Here is a 20,058-nt window from a genome sequence, read left to right as displayed (position 1 = left end):
TTGTGCCCCAGGGAGCGGAAAGTCAACAGCTCTGGGAGGCGATTACATAGGGGCAAGGGCGATGGACAGGAGCAGGGGATCCGCGCGCTCCCCAGCAGCTCCCAGGGAAGTGAGGGTCTGGGGAGCCCCCTTTGGCCTTTTGAGGCCCGCAGCATCCCCATTGCCTGCGGCCCAGCAAGTCGCCGAGCGCTCCAGCCATGAGCCCCGCAGACAGGCCTGGGCGCTTTGTCCCTCGCTGGCCCGGGGATGCTGCCGCGCGCTGTTTGGACATCGAGGTTCGCCTGCCGGGGATGCGATGGCGACCGCTGCCCGGCAGCCCAACTTGGAGCCCCAGGCTGTATGCACCGCGTGTGCGGGCGGGAAGTTCCCACAGTTGCAAAGAGGGAGCGAAGTATGTGTTCCAAACTTTCCACGGTTCCAAACTAGCGCTTCCATTAAGAGAAGCCGTATGCGGGAGGAAAAGCATTCTGGGTATTAGCATGCAAATGAACGGCCGGGCTTCCAACTCCACTCGGGATTCCCACCGCCACGCGCCTTCCTGCGCCAAGCTACACGCGCCTAGGAGGCTTTCACGCGTGGCGCCGCGGGAGGACCCGAGTTCGAATTCCAGACTTACGCTCCCGGCTTATGTGTTCTGGTGCCAGCTGGCTTCTTAGCCTCTCGGTTACAGAGATTTACTAACTTGTACACCGGGGACAGCAGCACCTGTCGTGAGGTAATGACTGTTGGAAGGTCGTGTATGCACAGCACCTAATTCTGGCCTGGGTCTTTCTCCGTACACACCTGTACGGAGCCCCCATTCTGTATGGTAGCTATAGCTATTCCCATTCTGCCGCAGAAGAAACAGGGAAATGGGTGACTTGCCCAAGGCCACCCAGATAATGGTAGAGCCAAGAACCCAATGGGTTAACATGAGCGTGCCCCTTCCTTACCATTAATTTGTGAACCCTCTCTGACTCCACGTGACATAGGAACTGGCTCTCAATCTTCTGTGCTTAGAAAACGGTGCTGTGACTGGCTGCACCCCAGAGGGTTCACAGAATGTTCTCAGGACCCACATCCACAGTGCTCTGAGGAAAACCGGAAAGAGGCATAAGCCCTAATTTGCAAATAGAAAGCCTGAGGCACAAGGAGCTTGAGGGAGTGGCCCAAGGTTTCACCATGGTGAAGTGGCCAGAGACAAATCCAGATTCCAGTTCTGACTACAGCTGCATGTTACCTTGGCAGTGTAATTGTGCAGGATGCCTGTAATGATCTCTCAACTTCATAACTCCACCTTCAGACTTGCCCATCTTTGTGGCTCCCAGGATTCCATTCTGTGACTTCAGGTTACAAGGCATACTTCTTACAAGACACACGTTTTTCTTTTCTTTTCTTTTCTTTTCTTTTCTTTTTTTAATTTGGTAGCATGTATTAAATTCACAATATAGTGTAAGCAACATCTCTATTGAGTTCCAAAACATCTTAATTACTCCAAAAGAAAAATTTGTACCCATTAGGCAGTCACTCCCCACTCCCCAATTGTTCCGATCCCTGGCAACCAACCACCAGTCTGCATTTTGTCTATGGATTTACCAGCTCTAGGTATATAATATAAGTGGAATCATAATTTTTGAACTTTTGAGCCGGGCTTCTTTCACTTACCATAATTTTTTGTAGACATCAATACGTCATTCCTTTTATGGCTGCATGCCACTGTGTGGATATACCACTTTATTTATTTATTTATTTATTTATTTATTTATGTTTTTTGTGTATGTGTGTGGTGACATTGATTAACAATGTACAGTTTAACAGTAAGGCATATATATATTTACACTGTGTGTTCACCTCCCATAGTTAGATAGATATCTTTCCGTCACCACATATTTGACCCCCTTTACCTTGTTTACCTCCCCACTCCTCCCTCATCTCCTATTCTCTGTAGTCCATATCCATGAGTCTCTGTTTGTCCCATTCATTTGTTGCTTTTAGGTTTATATCCCACATATAAGTGATATCATGTGATTTTCAACTTTTTCTGTCTGGCTTATTTCGCTTAGCATGATTATCTCGAAGTCCATCCATGTTGTTGCAAATGGCAGTATTTCATCTCTTCTTACGGCTGAGTAATATTCCATTATATATATATACCACAGCTTCTTTATCCAATCATCTATCATAGGACACTGGTTGCTTCTATGTCCTGGCCACTGTGAATAATGCTATGAACATCGGTGTGCAAATATCTTTTCAGATATAGGTTTTCAAGTCTTTAGGGTAAATACCCAGTAGGGGGATTGCTGTATCACATGATAGATCAATTCTTAGTTTTTTGAGGAACCTCCATACTGTTTCCATAGTGGCTGTACCAATTTGCAGTCCCACCAGCAGTGTATGAGGATTCCTTTTTCTCTGCATCCTCTCCAACATTTGTTATTACTTGTCCTATTGATTGTAGCTATTCAAACAAGTGTGAGATGGTATCTTATTGTGGTTTTGATTTGCATTTCCCTAATAGCTAGTAATGTTGAGCGTCATTTTATATATTTGTTGGCCATTTTGTATGTCCTCTAGATACCACCTTTTCTCTATCTATTCATCCATTCATGGCCTTTTGGCTATTGTGAATAGTGCTACTATGAACATTCTGGTACAAGTATTTGTTTTCAGTTCTCTTGGGTATATACCTACAAGTGGAATTGATGGGTCATATGATAATTCTATGTTTAACTTTTGAGGAGCTGGCCAAACTTTTCCACAGTAGCTGTACCATTTTATATTTCTATCACACGGGCCTTTTCATAAGTAATTTTAGAGCTATTTAAACTTCCAATTTTATGAATGTACATGCTGAGGCCCAGAGAGGTTAAGTAATGTCTAAAGTCACACAGCAGGGTCCAGACTAGAACCAAACTTTCTTGAGTTTCTGGCCTTCCATCCACTAAGAGCCTCCAATCTTCTTTAAGGATCAGAACTACCTTCCTGAGCATTTATCGATTGATTTGACAAACCTCTTCAGTGAACAACTGAATTAACCACATTTATGGTTAACTTCTTTCCCCTCAACATCTTTTGAAAGAGCCTACCGCCATGTTCCCAATTTCCAGGCTGCACCTTGAAAAGATGCAGAGCTCACAATTCCTATCTGTCTCCTGCTGCTGGCCTGGCCAGCTCTCTTCTGTTGTCATGGAAACCACGCACCTCTGTTTTGGCAATGCACCAGCTGGACAGCGAACTGAGAGCATCTTTGTCTCCCAGGCTAAATGAAGCTGTCAAAAGTTATTTGACTGCTAGATCTGTATTTATTGAGCATCTACTAAGCAGGTTTTTCATGGTTTTTTTTGTTTTATTTTGTTTTGTTTTAAATGCTAGGGATACAGCAATGAACAAGCTAGACCTCCTCTCAAGGAGCCCACAGCCTAGGGGAGGAGACAAATAAAAAACGAGGAAATAAAAAAGGCTTCTCTTGGCTTCCCTCATCCTTGGAGGCACTTCTCAAATCCCGCTTCCCCTGGGCATCCTCTCCAGGAGCCCAGATCCAAGTGATAGTTCCTCTCGGTTCTCAGAGTTTTTATTTATTTATTTTTCTTGATTGAAAAAGTGATAGTGCATTGCAGACAATGTAGGAAATATGTAAAACACAAAAGAAAAAGATTCCCCTATAATTTCACCACCAAGGGTTAAGAGCTGGCAACGTTATTTTTCTGCTCCTTTTCCCTTTCTACATCTGTGCAATTTTTGTTTTTAACATAATTGAGTTCCGTTTTCTATACTACTTTATAATCTTGTCTCATAAGAATGTATTTTCCTTCCTACACCTATTCGAAGTTCCCCAAAGTCAGGGGCAGAGCACTGATAATAATAGCGAGCATTTATTGAACACTAACTGCCAGCCATGGTACTAAGAGTGTTTTTGGTTTACCCTCTGCAAGCCTCAAACCACCCCTATCAGGTGCCTACTCTGAGATTCTCATTTTACAGATGAGGAAACTGAGGAATGACCAGATGAAGAAGGGAAAGGGATAGCTCAAAGTGTGTGAAATACAAAGTGGCACCTGGACCTCAGCCCGTTGCTGGGGCCTTCTGCAGGAACCCAGGCTGCCACATTTTGTTGAGTAATTAATTGCCCATGAGCCAGGGACCCAGCCAGAGGCAGTGATGGAGGAAGCACGGGAGAAGGGCACCCTTTTTTCTGCCAGACAATGAGAAAGCACCCCACTAGACTTTGTCAGGCTTATTTCGAAGGCATGTAAAGCCAACCCACCTCACCTCCCAACTCTCTTTAATGCCAAGCTGTGTTTGACTCCCTAAAAACAGTGACAAGATCATTCACTGAGCAATCATGGCATCTTATGTAGGAGCAGCACTCAGGGTTTGGAGCCAGACACGAGTTCAAGTGCCCTTTGCCGACAGTGGAGCTCATAGTGAACTGTGCCAGAAATTTATTTAGTGCCCCCCACCACCTTCCTCTGGGGGTAGGATCATTGCCCCCTTTTTATAGGTAAGGTAACTGGAAAAATAGGTGGTTCACCCAAGCCTGCACAGTGGTGAGAGAAGGCACAGTCCTCCCTGACTCCAATAGCCAGGCTCTTTACGATGAACCCTGCTCCTCTTTTGTTTCCTGAAATTGAATTTCCTTTGTGGCTGGGAAGAGTGTGCAAATCATCTGCATCTTCTGGAGGCCCAGTTCTTTGAACTTCATCAAGGATCCTGCAAGAGACACAGGCTTAGGGGTTCCTGCCTCCCCACCCCATCCCTGCTTATCTTGGCCAGTCTGCTGTGGTCTTCAGGGGATGACAGGGACGCTGTGGGCCACAGTTTATCATCGGCCATGTTTCCTGCTTCTGTGCCACCAACGGGACCTTAACTCTTTCTCTCTCTTTCAGTTAGTTAATCAGGAACAAAAAAAGGAAAAAATTATCATATGCAATTGTTTTATATTTTCTATGTGCAAATCTATGAGAATTTTCTTTTTGTTCCTAATTAACTGAAGGAGAGTTAAGGTGCCACTGGTGACATGGGGGCAGGAAATATGACAGATGATAAACTGTGGTGTGCCCACATGCACACACACATAAACACACACAGAGCAAATGGCCAACTAAAGGAAACAGGCTACATATGACAGAGTCAATGTCCTTAACATAGAAAGAGATCTTAAAGATCAATTATAAAATAAACACCCTCAAAATTAGGGTATTCGTTTTGCTGCTTTTTAAACATTTTGTGAATTCGAAAATTTCTAAGTAATTAATTTAAAAAGAGAACTCCTTACTGCATAATATTGTAGTGTAATAAACGCCACTGAATTTTACACTTTAAAATGATTAACATGATGAATTTTACCTCAATTAAAATAATTTTTTTTAAAAAAAGAATACCCTAAAAGAAAAAATGTGCAAAGGACACAAGTAGGCAACTCACAAAAGATGCAATGCAAGTGGCCTATAAAAACCAAGTACTATTTCTAACGGACTAATTGGTCTCTGTTTAAACACAGCTTCCTCAAAGAGGCTGCGCCAATGACCCTAAGTAGTTAGGTCCTTCTGTTAAGTTTCCAGTAGTGCCCTAAGCTTCCGCTTTCCTCTTTCATAATAGCTCTGACACCACTACTCCCCTAGGTTATAATTACCTCTTAAATTGTCTTCTTTCTCAATAGACAGAAGTTTCAATGACAGGGACTCCTACTATCTTGTTCCCACTATGTCTCCGTGACCTAGCACTCATAAATATTTGTTGAATGGATACATGAAAAATAATTTTTAGCTATCAAATTGTCAAATATTTTGCTAATTGTCATTATGGTTGGCAAGGGCCCAGAAGAACCTGGCATTCTCATCTCCTGCTCCTGGGAGGGTACTTTGGTGCAACTTTCTGGAAAGTGGTCTGGCAATACATTTCAAAAGCCTAGGAAATACGCTTACCCTTTGACCCAGCAGTTTCATTTATAGGAATATGATGAAATAAGCACCATAGTGCTCCAAGATGTAGGTTCCAGAATGTTCTTTGGAGCACTATTTCTAATAATAAAAACTGGAAACCATCTAAATGTCCCATAGCAGGGATCAGTTGCATGAACAAAGGTAATGGTGCTTGGGTTGACATAAGCTTTTAGCTGAAGATTTCTGGGTGATATGTGGTCCAACCATTGGCTCTTTTGGGGCACTTTGTGCCCGTACAACCAGACCGTGAGAAGGAAGAATGGTCCTTAGGTCGCTTCTGTCCCCGAGCTCTGGGCACAGAGCTTGGCATAGTCAGTACTTAATACATTTCATGTTTATTGAACTGAGGTAACCTTAATGGAGAGACCATAGCACATGGGCAAAAATGACCTCCTATGGATGTCCATGCTGGATCTCTAGCTCAGGCTTTTTTACAGAGCACTGCCCTTTTTTGAGCCTCTATTTCCTGATTTTTGAGCCAGCTCAAAAACGGTAGTTCTCATTGTTATGGCTAGCCACAGGGGTGGTCGGCCTGGTTTGGATGCAGCTAATTTACACACAAACTGAATCTTGAACTAGTACCGGTCCTTGGGTAAAGTAAAGAAAGATAAAAGATTTTATCATTTTTATTTTTAATGTTTGTCTTTCCATGAAGAACTCTTTGGAAAAGGAAGAAAAGCAGGAGGAAAAGAAAAAAATTACCTACAGCCCCAACCACCCAAACATAAATACTAAAATGTTGGTGACCTATCTGATCTCAGAAACTAAGCAGGGTTGGCCCTGGTTAGTACTTGGGTGGGAGACCAACTAGGAAGGCCAGGTGCTGTAAGCATAAAGAATTAACAAATAGGGGATTGTAAACTGACAAGGTCCTTGCATTCTGTGAGGTCAAGGGTTGCCTCGCCTAAAAAATAAAAAAAAATTAAAAAACAAAATAAAGCCTTGGTGTATTTCTGTCTAGCCTCCCCCCACCCACCAATTTTTTTTATTATGGTAAAATACATATAATATGAAATGTATCATCCTAAATACTTTTAAGTGTACAGAACAGTGCCTTTAAATACACTCATTATATTGTACAACCATTATCACTACCCATCTCTATAAGTCCTTTCATCATGTAAGACTGAAACTCTATATACCCATTAAAAAGTAACTCCTCATTCCCTCTTCTGTGCAAGCCATGGTGACCATCATTCTACTATCTGTCTCTATGATTTTGACTAAGTACCTCATATAAGTGGAATCATACAGTATTTGTTTTTTTATCACTGACTTATTTCCCTTAGCATAATGTTTTCAAGGTTCATCCATGTTGTAGCATATGCTAGAATTCCTTACTTTTTAAGGCTTAATATTATTCATGTATATACATATATCACATTTTGCTTATCTATTTATTCACTGATCAACATTTGGATTGCCTCCACATAGCTATTGTGAACAATGCTGCTGTGAACATGGAGTACAAATATCTTTTCTTTCTTATTTCAATGCATTGTTAAAAAATAATACTAATGAATATATATAATTGCATCCCCCTTCTTCAATGTGCCGGTATATCATGAATACATCATATGTTAACACTGCAGCTGGAAGTAGGTATGTTTGTGGGACACTTCACTTTTTACCTTGAACACTTTTATGGTGTTTTTTTTATTTTTATTATAAAAAGAGATTAACGTTTTTAATTTGAAAAGCAATGAAGAATCCATAATATTATGAGTATTTCTCAAGTCGTTCCATAAACATTAAAAATAAAGTGAGTAAATATTATTTTCACTGCTGCAATGCTTTCCTACCAGGCAGATGCTTATACCTTGATTCTTAGTTTTCTCCGTTGGACATTCAGGTTATGTTCTTTTTCTTTGTCTTTGCTATTATAGTCAGCGCTGAGATGAATGTCTTTGCACATCAAATGTAGCAGAAGATTTAAAACGATCGCCTGATTTTATAGGTTGGACTAGAAATAGAGGGAGTCAGTTTGTGGGGCCAATGGTGTTTTCATAAGGCGTTTTCTTCTGGGGGTGAGAGATAAATAGATTTTGGGCAGAGGGCTTAAAACATCAGAAATTAATTCAGAGGTCCAAAACCTTGATTTTAGAATAAGAATTATTATATTAATTACTGGACTTTAGCTAAAAGAGCCTTGCTTGGTTCCACTCTGGCTCAAGAAGTTGGGGTGTCATTCCAAGCTGGTTAGTAGTCATTCACTTCAGCCCTGGGCTGGGGTGAAGGGTAGGTGGAGTTAGACGCAGAAGCTTTCAATTCACCGTCCCTATTTACAAAAACACTGCAAAGTCCCTTGAGGTTCCCTTTTTTCCCCAGTTCCCATCTGTGCAGATGGAGAACATGGAAAGTCAAGGTGATGGAGTAAACCCACATCCGCAGGACTTCTGGTCTCCCTTGATTCAGAAAATCCGTGCCTAGCAACAGAGGTTCAGAAAATAGGAAGAGCATCAGCTTCGTGCAAGACAAGGAAGTCTGACCCCCCACTTCCAAGCTATGAGACTTGAGGAAATTTATTTTACTTCTTTAGGCCTAAGGGGTTCTCACAGATATTAGTGAGACTATTATTACACATATTATAAATCCTTAAGCAAATGGTAGCTATTTTGTTGTTGTTTGCAATTCACTGTTAATGCCGTGATGAGAGAAGCATCAGAATTAGACCATGTCAGGGATGATGGAACCTAGTCTGGGGGATCAGGGCAGGCTTCCTAGAGGAAGCCACAGCCAAATTCTGAGTGACAAAGAAGAAAGGCCCCAGAGTACTTCTTTTCTGGCAGCTGGACCTTTTTGTGTAAACATGTAGCATATTCTGGTGCCAGGTGATTCCCAAGCTTGCTGGGGTGAGGATGCGCAAAAGAAGGGAGGGTTGAGGTGAGGAGGGGGAAGGATGAGGAGGGAGAGAGGTGGGGTGGCAGGTTACAGGAAATTCTGGAGGCGCCAGCCCAGGGGAAACTGCTATTCCATTCTGTACCAGGCCCCTGGCATACAGCAGGCTTTCAAACTTCGCTTCAGGCATGAGAAGTCCTGGTTTTCTGGACCATGGCTTGTGCCGCAAGAGAAACACAGGACTGGGAATTGGATCTTGGAAACTAGCTGGAATCTCCAATCTTTGTGACCCTGGTTAAGTCCTTTCCTGTCTCACGATTCAACTTCCTTACCTGTAAAACAAGAAAGTTGACCTAGATCATGGGTCTCAAACTTGTGTCTCCAGGGCCCAGCAGAACTTGGTGAGGTGTATGGGCTGAGGAAGACAGCACAGTGAAGGATCCAGCCCATTGTGAGAATGCAGGCCCAGTGCTATTAGGGCTTCTCATTTTTCAGAAGAATCTAGAAATCCGGAAGTCTCTCATTTTTAAATGTTTGGTATCTAGTCCAAATTTTTCAATACACATTGCGCTGGCCAAATGGAACAGGCTATTGGGCCCAGTTTATCATCCCTGGAATGGCTCCTCTAAGAGGAGTCCTCTGACTCACACTTTGCCCTTTTATGTGCCTGGAAATTGCTCCCATGATTCCCGGGTGGGCCTTTCTCTGCCAATGGGATGTAATATATGACCTTAGGCAGTGAGGTCAAATGCTTTGAGCCTGCAGGCTGTACCTCGACCACAGAAGCACTCTGAGATGGGGTCTGGGGCTCAAAACCAGTCTCTGGTAGCTTCCCAGAAACTTAGAGCTTTCTTAGAAATTCCTAGAAACCCCTACATTGTCCTCCACCCTTTGCAGGCTCATCTGTCCCGCCAGGTCCCAGGGGCCAACAAACATATTGTGACACATCAGAACTTGGATTCACAGGAAATAAACCTGGGCTGAACCCTAGGTCATCTAGTTAAATTCCTCCTTTTTACAGACCCAGAGTGGAAAGCAATCTGCCCCAAATCCAGGAAGCCCCAGAACCCTGCTAAAGGGGGAGTTGTTACTAGTAAGCATTTAGGGACCAGGCAGGCCTGGGTTCAAATCCTGCCTTTGCGCTTGCCAGCTCCTAATACTAGGCTCTCTTCTAGATAAATAAATCTGTTCCATAATCCACTTCTGTTTCTTGCTTCTACACCTTCACTTCACTTCCTCTATTAGGAATTCCCCTTTTCCTATGTTTTTCTCTTCTAAAGGAAACATCCTACTTGTTTTCAACCGTCAGTTCAGATTTCAGCTCCTCTCTGAAGACTTTCATTTATCTATTCATTTGAATAGGTACTACATTCACAAATACATTCAAAGTTCAAATGGAATGAAGTCTTTCTTGATTTCCAGCCTTTATCTCAGTATCTTTGTCTTCTCTTCCCATTAAACTGCCACAGGATCCATTGCTCTTGCAATGAAGGGGGTATGGTTGTGAAAATCAAGGTTTATTTCTGGGATGAAATAATATGCAGCCATTTTAAACGAAGTGGAAGAGTTTAGAAAAATATTCACAAATTGTTGAGTTAATAGAGATCCTACTTCATACAAAACAGTAGGATCCCAATTTTGTCAGGAAAAAAAGAAGGTACACATAAAAAAATGATTTGAGGACATGCAACAAAATCTTCCTGGTGGCATTTGGGGGCGGGAACAGAATTACAGGTGAAAATTTTTTTCTAATTTCATGTTATTCTTCATTTTCAGAATTTTATACTTAACCATTTATTCACTTTGTAATCATTATCAAATAATAGTTTTTTAGACTGTTGAATCTCTTACACCCTTTGACCATCCAACAGCTCTGGGTGATCAGAAAAGTGAGGACTATCATTCCCATTTTAGAGATGTGCAGACTGAGGCTGGAGTGAGTCTAGGATGTGTCCAAAGTATGGTGCTAAGGCATGAAGCCAAGACTGAAACCCAGATTCTCCCACGTCCTAGTCTTTGCTTCCTTCAGGGAAACCCCCTGTCACTTTCTGCATTCTTGTAGCCCTGCACACGTGGCATCTAAAGATTTGGCAAGGAGCAGAAAGGCCAAGTAAAAACAAAGACATGAAGCAACATCTTGAATATGTCTGAGGGAGCTGGGTCTAATGTTGACTTCCACACACATACAGTCATTTGTTCTTTTAGCCAAAGCTCTTTGCAAAGACTAATTCGAACTAGCTTAAATGAACATAGTATGAATTTACCTGAAAGGCACTGCCACATCTCACTGAATCTAAAGTAATGGGGCCTCAGGAGGCCTGGAATGAAACATGGGAAGGAGATGGAAGTCCTGAGAATCAGTTAGAGCTCTTTTGGTTGCAAGTAACAAAGTCATCTCGAATTCTGTAAACACACGCATGCGCGCGCGCGCGCACACACACACACACACACACACGCACAACACAAAAAACAAAACTTTTATTTGAAAGACATAGAGTGTTCCCTGGAACCCACAAAGCAGGAATGCCAGCAGGCCCAGAAAAAGGGAGAAGAGTACTTTGGGGATCAAGGAAATCCCGTCTCTTCATAATTTGTCTCCAATGTGTTTTTCTCAGGCTACAGACCTGCTTCTCTGCTTCTCTGGTCTGGATGGGGAGCAGACATGTGTTGTTCCCCACTGTGACACATGTAGTTCCAGCCACACAGACAGACTGGACTTCTCACCAAATTCTTGGGGCAAGGACAAACTGGCCAGACTTGGCTCTGCTGCCATGCAGGTCTGGTCAGTTAGAGTCAAAGACATGGTATAAATATAGCTGCCAGGAAACAGCCCTCGTTTCTTCTTTCCCCTGAGCAATCTTGCCCTCTACAGAAAGCCCATCGATCTACCCAGGCACATGGCAAAAGATGGCTACACTGTGGATCCCCAATTTTGTCATGTTCCTCCTCCCAGCCACACCAGGAAAAAACTAGAATTGCTGAGCCTCAATGCCGAATCCTCTGGAGAGAGAATTAGATGAGCCCAACTCAGGTCCCTTATCCACCCTGGTACCATCCTCTGTGGCCAGGAGGAGAGGAGGGGTCCTGTCCTACTAAATGGCTACTTTGGTCCACACTGTGAGAAGAGGACAGTTCTCAGGAAATGTGATTGTTATGAATGCGGCAGGTACCTCATAAGATAAGGGCTCTTCTTGAAACAATTAGATCATGTCACGGCTTTCAGCTTGAAAGCATCCTTCATAAATGAGGGACTAGCTTCACTATCTTCTACTGAAGGCCCAGAAAAACTGGAATGTCTTTTCCTTTTAAAAACGTCAGAATTGGAAATTTTGTGCACACTGACTAATTCGATTTGGCCAGCTTATTGAGCAATTACTTTGAGCTAAACACTGTTCCAGGCCTTGGCTGTCCAAAGATGATCAGATATCATCTCTGCACAGTAGATCCCACCCACCCCTGCCCCCAATATGGTGTTTCTATCAGTCAAGTTCATTTAGAAATCTGTTATTTTTGACACAGTCTGCTTTGGAACTTCCATCTGACTGCATTAGAAGGCACTAAATTGCAAGAATTCATCTGAGAGTTGAGATCACAGGAACTAATAATGTACTTGATCTCCTTACTTTGAATCATCATTTTTTAAAACAAAAATATTATGAAGGCCATTGACAGTGGTGAAATTAATATCCGGTTGGGATTTCCCAAGCAGCCTCGGAGGCCTGTCATTATGGAGTGGAATCTGGGCCAGATACACTCGTGATGCTCTCCAGCATCTGCCTTGGCTTGTCATGTTATTAATGGTTTTGCAGAAGGGCACACATTCAATGTGGCTGGCAAGTCCTATTCTTCCATTTACTAGCTGGGTCACTGTGGATGGTGCACCCACCCCTCTCTGAACCTCAGTTACAGCCTCTCTAGAAAAGGGCATAGTACCACAGACTAGCTGCTGTTACTTCTGGGAGGAGCGGGGGATTTCAATGAGCTACAAAAGGAAATTTTCACATATTACTTCATTTGGTATTGTCTGAATTAACTACCAAGAGCTTGTATTTCCCTTAATTTTTTTTTTAGCACAAATTTAAAAAACTCAAGAGTAGAATGGACAAAGGCAAATTAGGAAAAAACGTTGCATATCAGCTCTTAACACGTCCAAGCACATGTTGCTGCAAATATCATCTTATACTAAAGCTAAATAAACGGACCTGCCGTTTCAGCTGTTTTTTTTTTTTCCCTGTCTTTTACCATGAGCGCTACACTCAGAAGAAGAAATTCTAGAATTTTTCTTTTGACTGCCCCAAGGTCTGACTGTAATTTGTGGGATCCCATGTAAAATGAAAATATGGGGCCCTTTGTACAAAAAGCAGGGGGGGAAATGCTATTGAAAGTAATAACAGGTTAAGCTTTTCCCTTTCTTCTGTGGTCTTTCAACTTGTCGTGGTGTTTGTTATTTGCTTTTTAATATCATTCTAAGAGAAGAAAAAAACCAACATTTTGCATTATTAGCATGAATACTACCATTCATGTTTATATTGTGCAATGCCAGTTTTAAATGCAAAAATATAAGAAAATTTAACTCATGTGGGATAACCGGATTCACACAATTTGCATTTTGTGACTTATACATGCATTTGTATTTTGTTCTTGCTATCCTGTGAAAATGCTGCACGAAACAAGCTCGAGTGTGTTTTTTTCAAACTCAAGTGTTTTCAGTTAACTTCTTGATATATACACATTATATCAACATTCTCAGCTTGCTGATGAATATGAAAAAACGAAAAGGAAAAGGAACTATGCATTGCTCTATCTTTCCCTTTCCTTTTGTCATCATTTTCAGCATAAACGGTTGGCTAACATAGAGAAGGCACATGAGTAAGGCAGAATATGATAGGGTTTTTTGGTCATTCATCTTGCTTAGAAAGATTAGTGCCTTCTTTCCTTGTTCAAGCAAGTTCTGATTCAAATAGAAGGCATGACCTCTTAGGACTATGTCCCCATTTACTCAGCCTCGGAGTAACCCATTTACCTTGTACTTGCTTTAAGTCTTGCTGAACTCCCATAATGTGGTGCGATCACTGGAATTTTGTGCTTATGGGACATCGAAAATGCTATGACCATCCTACAAATGTAATTACGTACACTTATATGTAAGCGCACTGATGTAGTATTTATCTCCTCTGCTCTTTTGTGCTGTGGGACTTAGAAAACACCAGTTCAAGGAAATTATTAAGAATTTCAAGACAATGACAGAAAGCTCAAGGCCCTTCAGGGTGAGGGGCCCTGTGGGACTGCATAGGTTGCACACGCATGATACCTGCCATGGCGGTCCTCTCCTTAGCACAGTGGAACCTACACTAGGTGGGCAGCAGTCAAGGGAGAAGAGCTTTGGATGGGGAGTTAGGAGATGTGCTCTGGCTCCAGTGATGCCGCTGGTTTTGATGGGACCTTGGGTTATGTATCTTTACCTAACCAGGTTCCAGATACACCTATAAGATTATTTCCCTGCCAGCTCCAAAACCTGCCCTGGCCTCCTCTTGGTCTCAGTTGTCAGCTTACATGCCACCTCCTTACAGAGGCCTTCTCTGACCACCCTAAGAAATGTCACCCAACATTATTTTATCAATACACCCTCTTGATCTCCTTCATAACACTTTCTCTAAATCGTGATGATGTATTGACTTGTGTGTTTGTTTTTTTTCCCACCTTCCTCACCAGAGTGTAAACTCTACCAGGCCAGGCGATATGTTAGGTTGTTTTCTGGTTGTAACAAAGAGCAGGTGTTTTGGAAATATATGTTTGAGTGAAAGTTGAACTCCAGAAGTATTTCCTCACAGGGATTCTAATGAACCAAAAATTGTTCATGAAGAGAAAAAGTGCTCATGATATAATATTGAGTTCAGGGAAATGAAGGGCCCAAAACTGGATATAAAGAATGATCCCTAAGTTCATCTAGAAAAAAAAAGTAAATGCAGAAAAAAGGGTCTGTGGGCTACATATATAAATGTAGCCCACAGACCCTATTTGTGGGATTATATGTGATTTTCATTTTCTTCTTTTTGTATATCTGTGTTTTCTAAAGCTTCTATACTGAATATGTGTTACTTTTGTAATAAGAAAACATTTAAATATAAACTACTATATCTACATTGAACTAGAAGGAAACACAAAAATAATGGTAATGGATGGGACTGTAGGTGTTTCATTTTATTTTCCTTATACTTTTGGAATGCTCCAAACCGTCTACAAGGAGAATCTTTTTATATGTGCTTGCACAAATCTTATTTTTAATAGAAAGATTGAGTTCTTCTCCATTTTAAAAATTATTTTTATTTTTCAATTACAGTTGACATTCAATGTTATATTAGTTTCAAGTGTACAGAATAGTGGTTAGACACATATAACTTATGAAGTAATCCCCCAATAAGTTTAGTACCCATCTGACACCATATAAAGCTATTACAATATTATTGACTATATTCCCTGTGTTGTTCTTTACATCTCTGTGACTATTTTGTAACTGCCAATTCATACTTCTTAATCCCATCACCTTTTTCACGCATCCCCCCAACCCCCTTCCCATTTGGCAACCACCAGTTTGTTCTCTGTATCTATGAGTTTGTTTTTGTTTTATTCGTGCATTTATTTTGTTTTTTAGATTCCATATATAAGTGAAATCGTATGATATTTGTCTTTCTCTGTCTGACTTATTTACTCAGCATAATACCCTCTAGGTCCATCCATGTTGTCTCAAATAGTAAGATTTCATTCTTTTTATTGCTGAGTAATATTTCATTGTATATATGTACTACATCTTTATCCATTTATCTATTAATGGACACTTAGGTTGCTTCCATATCTTGATATTATAAATAATGCTGCAATAAATATAGGGATGTATATATCTTTTTGAATTAGTGTTTCGAATTTCTTCAGATAAATACCTAGAAGTAGGATTGCTGGGTTATAAGGTAGTTCTATTTTTAATTCTTTGAGGAACCACCACACCGTTTTCCATAGTGGCTACACCAATTTGCAATCACAAAGAAACATTTTTAATAATGATTTAAACATAATTTAAACAATTATAAATAAAATAAAATGATAAAAAGCTAAAAAGAACTGAAGAATCTCACTTTTACCAGGGACGCCTTCCATTTCATGGCTCTGGACTCAGTGAAGTATTGTGTTCCTATTGAGATACATTTGAGAAAGAGAATGGTCATGTGACAGTCACGTGATCTCACAACTGGCACAAAAGGGCAACATGGGACTATCCATAGAGGCATCAGGTGAAAATCCCTCTTATTTTAACTGAGTCCTTAAGACATATACACTTATACTCCATTGGCATTTGTACTACTATTTTTAAATATATGTTTTAAATTTCAGAAGTAACACTCTGTGCATACTCATTTTAACAGGTGAAACTATTTTAATACTTTCTTCCCACCTGCCTCCCTCTATTTCCTTTCTCTTAATGTGACCAGAGTATGCAGCTTGGTATGTATAAGTCTACCTCTTTCTTTACTCATACACGTATCTATGGATAAATATAACTACATGTATATATAAGAGTTTTGAAAAATAGACTTTAATATTTAGGACTGTTTCAGAGTTACAGGAATTTTGAGGAGAGTTCTCACATACCTCACACCCAGTTTTCCCTATTATTAACCTCTTACATTAGTATGGCACTTTTATTACAATTGATGAACAATATTTATATCTGTTTGGACTCCTGGATATTTATTATTTATACTTCGTGTTATAATTCAATAATTCTTTATTTATCTTGTTGCTCAAATTGTTCCAGCTTTGGCCATTGGGAGCTTGTATATATAGAATTTTATGTGAGTTTTTTGTTTGTTTGTACTTTTACAAAAATTAAGAAAACTGTACATATTACTCTATAAATTGATTTTTCACCTAAAAATAGGTAGTATGTATATCCTTCCTAGAAAAAATAAAGATCTCGTACATTCTTTTTTAATACCTAGGTAATATTCCATATTGTTCATATACATAATGGATTTTACTCTTCCGCTATTAATGGACATTGGGTTGGTTCAGGCTTTTTTTTCTCCACTTACAAACAATATTGTCATAAACATTCTTGTACTTATAGAGGAATTACGGAATAGATTCTCCAAAGAGGGACCGCAGGATAAAAGGACATGTATGTTTTAAATTTTAGTAAATATTACCATCTTATTTCTCAAAAAGATTGTAACAATTCACCTTTTTTATAGCAAGGAATGAGGATGCCCTCTCTTCCACATTCATATTAGCACTAAATGTCATTTCTCTTTATTATTATGATGGGGACAAAATTCCATCTCATTGTGTCTCTCACTGGAATTTCCCTGGTCAATAGACTTGGTAAGCAGTTTTTCATATGTTTATTAATCAATCATTTGGGTTTCCTTTTCTAGAAATTGCCTGTTTATAACCTTTGCTCACTTCTCTGTTAAATTTTTTTTTTTTTATGACAACTTATACAAGCTTTTTTGTATAGGAGGAATTGTAAAACTTTGTCTTTCATATGTGTTGTAAATGCTTTTACCAAATGCTTTTTCTTACTTTGTTTTTGGTGTCTTCTGCAACCCCAAAATATGTTTGTTTGTTTTTTTAAGCTAAATTTGCCAGTCATTTCCTTTAAGGTCCCTGGTTTTGCTTTCTTTTGGAAGCCTTCTTTTACCCAAAGTTTTCTAAATGTTTTTCTAAAAGTTTCTTCTAATACTTTTAATTGTGGTCATTTTAAAAGGATTTAATATTATGCCATCTCATGTAAAATGTAAGACTCTTACAACAATATAATTCCATTTATACCTCCAATATTCTCCCTTGTGCTATTATAGTCTTATATTTCATGTATATAGACAGACTTCACAATACAATATTACTGTTTTTGCTTTAAACAGTCACTTGTCTTTTAAAGACAATTCAAAAATATGAAAGACAATTTTCCATTTATGTTGAGATATAATTGACAGGTAACATTGTATTTAAAAGATAACTTGAAAAATATTTATCTACATATTTTTCATTTCCAGTGCTCTTCATTTCTTACTGCAGATCTGAGTTCCATCTGGGATCGTTTTCCTTCAGCCAGGAGAATTTCCTTGTTTAGCATTTCTTATGGCTGGCAGTGAACTCTCTTTAACTTTAGTTTATCTGAACATGTCTTTATTTCACTCTCATTTTCTAAGGATGTTTTTACTGGATAGAACTCTGGATTGACACTTTCTCCCTTTCAGCACTTTAAAGATCTTGCTGCGGTGTCTTCTCGCATCTGTTTCTGATGAGAAATGAATTGTCATTGCATCTTTTCACCCCCATATATAAATGTGTCTTGTTTTCCTCTGGTTGCTGTTTAGACTTTCTCTTTATCCATGCTTTTTAGCACATCGAATATTATGTTCCTAGTTGTGTGTGTGTTTGTTTGTATTTATCCTCCTTGAGATTTGTTGAACTTCTTGAATCTGCAGGGTGATGTTTTCTGCCAAATATGGGTACATTTGGTCCATTATCTGTCCTCTCCTCTGGGTTCCCATTATAAGTATGTTACAATTTGGTACTTTCCCATGGGACATGAAGAGTTGTTCATATTTTTCTTGTTTTTTTCCTCTTTATTTTTCAATTTAGATAATTTTTATTGATCCTTTAAATTTATTTAAGCTTGATGCTGCACTTTTAATCTTTTGTTAACTTTATAACTCCTTTCTAGATATTGTGTTCGTTTGTTCCATAAACCCCATTTTTTAATATTTTCCTTTTTCTGCTGAGATATTCCCTCATTATGTTCATTTTTCCTTTAAATCTTTGAATCTATTGATAGTAGCTGGGTTATACCCTTTTTAGCTAATTCCAATATCTAGGACATCTAAGGGTCTTTTTCTGTTGACTTTTTCTCCAGATTATATATTTCATTTTCCTTCATCTTTGCATGTGTAGTAATTTTTATAGTAATTTTTAAAGGTATGAATGATACATTAGCCCACATTTGGCCCATAGCCATGCCACCCTGAAAGAGCTCAACTCTTTCTGATCTCAGAAGCTAAGCAGGGTCAGGCCTGGTTAGTACTTAGATGGGAGACCACCTAGGAAGACCAGGTGCTGTAGACATTAAAAAAAAAAAAAAGTTACATTGTAAGGAGTTTGAACTTTGTTGCATTCTTTTAAAGGTCTGAGTTTTTTTGTTTTGTTTGTTTTTGTAGGTGGTTGAATTACTAGTAAAGCCTCTTGATCCTATCAGGTTTGGTTTTAATTTTGTTTAGAATTTCTTTCTTTCTTTCTTTCTTTTTTTTTGGTCCTAGAGCATGCTCCTTCGTATAGGACTTCGTTCTTAATCCTAAAGCCTGGTCTTTTAAGGGTCTCAACTAAATACCCAAAGTGTACAGCACGTCCACTCTGGCTGAGCTTGAACTCCAACATGTTCCAACACTGAGCAAACTGTTATCTCTATTCAGCTCTCAGCTTTGAGCAATTGTTTTCTGTTAAGCCCCACAGAGTCTCATTCTGTAAACATATAGTCCACAGCCCTCTTTGGCCAAGACTCCAGAGGAATTCCTGTGTAGAGACTTCTGCCTCCTTCCACCCCCTGTTGTGCTGCTCCCTCCTCTTCTGTACTCTGGCCCGCAAATTCCTGTTGCTTCAGCAGCCCCTAACATTGATTTCTGCCTCCTCGGCTCAGGAAGACCACTCCTTTGCTTGGGATCCACCTCTCTCCACTGTAGTTGGGAAAATGTTCCCAGGCAAAAATCTAGGACAAACACAGGGCTCATCTTGTCTATTTTCCTTTTCTCAAGGATCAGTTTTCGTTACCTTTTTTCCAATGCTTGAAAATGATCGCCTCTGATTTTGTCCAGTTTTTTTCAGTTGTTTAGGATTAGAGGATTAATTAGTCATCACTGGAAATCTTACTTTCTATGTCTTTTTGAATATCTTTTTAGAGGTATCACTGACATACAATACATTGTACATATTTAAAGTGCTCAAGTGATGAGTTTTGACTTTTGCATATACCCATGGAACCATCACCACAACGAAGAAATGAAGGTAATGAACATATCTATCCCCTCCAACTTTCTTCTTGTTCTTTAAAAGCAAAGACATCTTAGCATGAAACTATCGGAACCTGGTGCCTTCTAAAATGTTACTTTTTCAATTTCTTTTATAGTTATTAGTCTATTTATACCTTCTTTCTTTTCTTGAGGGAATTACAGCATTTTCTTTTTTTGCTAGAAGTTATTATTTCCCCTAGATTTTCTAATTATTTGGCATGAAGTTACATGTATAG

General features: G+C 39.8%; 1 pseudogene; it reads left to right on the top strand.

Moving 5' to 3' along the window:
* The first annotated feature begins 18,765 nt into the window (after positions 1-18,765).
* LOC118603160 lies at positions 18,766-18,884 on the top strand (annotated as a pseudogene).
* The last annotated feature ends 1,174 nt before the right edge of the window (positions 18,885-20,058 follow it).

Source organism: Rousettus aegyptiacus, unplaced genomic scaffold (assembly GCF_014176215.1).
Source record: "Rousettus aegyptiacus isolate mRouAeg1 unplaced genomic scaffold, mRouAeg1.p scaffold_m13_p_5, whole genome shotgun sequence".
NCBI classification, from domain to species: domain Eukaryota; kingdom Metazoa; phylum Chordata; class Mammalia; order Chiroptera; family Pteropodidae; genus Rousettus; species Rousettus aegyptiacus.
This window is presented reverse-complemented; position numbering and strand designations above follow the sequence as displayed.